General features: G+C 44.8%; 1 pseudogene across 1 annotated transcript; it reads right to left on the reverse strand.

Annotated features, from left to right (window-relative positions):
* Positions 1-6: 6 nt before the first annotated feature.
* Positions 7-1154, reverse strand: LOC110291764 (annotated as a pseudogene). The gene has a single exon (XR_002377608.1). The product of XR_002377608.1 is annotated as a methyltransferase N6AMT1 pseudogene (transcript).
* Positions 1155-1757: the final 603 nt, after the last annotated feature.

The raw sequence follows: 1757 nt of genomic DNA on the forward strand, positions 1-1757 counted from the left end.
TTGTTTTTGTGTATGGGTATTTTGCCTGCAGTATGTATGCATGCCATTCTGACCTCCAAAGGTACAGGTCAGAATAGGGCAGGATCCCTTGTGAACTACCCTACCATGTGGGTGCTGAGAACTGAGCCCCAATCCTTTGTACTAGCAGTCAGTGTCTCAGCCTCTGAGCCATCTATCCACTCAGCCCTCATGTTTTTCTTTCCTTTTNTTTTCACTTTGGTTTGGTTGGTTTTAGTTTTTGGAACAGGGTTTCTCTGTGCAGCCCTGACTGTCCTGGAACTCTCTCTGCATATCGGCTGGCCTTGAATCCAGAGATTCTCCGCCTCTGTCTCCAGAGTGCTGGAATTAGAGGTGAGTGCCACCACCACCTGGCTCCACTTTTTTTTTTTTTAAATGACAGATTTCTGATAAAATTTCTTGGCCAGGGAATGACATCAGTCTGAAACCTACTGAGCGGTTGTTCAGCTGCCAGCAGCTCTTGTTTACTTCCGGGGCTTTCAGGACACTAGGACTTGCTGAACCTGAGGACTGACAGGGCTTCTTGGCCTGCTTGCCTGCAAAGTGCTGTGGTCCCTTGCAGACCTCCTGTCTTCATTGTTTTAAAGATTTCCTCTGGATTGTTTTCTTTTATGGTAACTAAGTAGAACAGCCCTCTTGGGGAGAGGAGCTCGGGAGCCAGTGGGAAGAACCTGTCCATGACTTCCCGGCCGTTTCTGCCACCAGCCCACGCTGCTTCTATTCCATGGCTTCCTACCTCTTCATGCGGAGTCACTACGTAGGGGGGCGGGGGGGGGAGTTAAACACCAGCAGGTCTACTTTCCCCTTCAGCCTGGGCAGCAAGCCGTGCACCAAATCTGTGATCACTGGCTGAACGTGGACTCTGTTACAGCGTGCTGTTTCCAAGGTACATGCAGCTGCCTCAGGGTTGATATCAGTGCACATGTATAAGGCCTGAGGACCTATCATGGAGGCCAGGAATGCAGACACCACACCAGATCCTGCTCCTACTTCAAGGCATATTTCCACTCCTGCTAGCTCGACTGCCGCCTCCTCGAGCGCGTCCAGTAACAGGGACATGTCCTCTGCTGGCTCATGCGGAAGACTCCGCGACCCACGTGCCCGTACAACAGCGTGGGGACACTCGGCGCCACCATCTTTTCCCTCCCGCTTCCTATGTGCGGCGTTCCTGTAATTTTATTTGAACATGACACAATACATTATATATGGTGCTTGATGTATAATATCTGATTAAAATGAAGTTTCTTCATTCTCACTTGCTTGGTATTAAGAAAATTATATAAATGATTAGTGGGAAAATTTACTAGTATAGAAATCCTGCTTTCTTCATTATTCTTGAAATCACATAACTGAGATCTATATATAAGAATAACTCACAGGAATAATCTATTTAATGTCTAGGACACTATGGCATGCATTTCAGTTTTACTTACTTTCTTCTGAAGATATTGAAAGAGAGAATATAATTGGGTAGTATGTTTAAGTGGGGATAGGATGCAACATGGGGGAATAAAAGGAAGATGGAAACTTAGCACTCAGGATATTCTAAAATGTCATATGTAAATAAAATAATTTATATCATTCATGCTAAAGTTCACACACATTTTCATACACAAGCACAAATTTAATAGAAGTCTACACCATGCAGACTTGCTTCCTGAAAAGACATAGTTTGTCAAGTGAAAATGTTACTTCTAGATATGGAAATTCTTCCCTCATATTAGACTTCACATCTGTTC

This window comes from Mus caroli, chromosome 3 (assembly GCF_900094665.2).
Source record: "Mus caroli chromosome 3, CAROLI_EIJ_v1.1, whole genome shotgun sequence".
NCBI classification, from domain to species: Eukaryota; Metazoa; Chordata; class Mammalia; order Rodentia; family Muridae; genus Mus; species Mus caroli.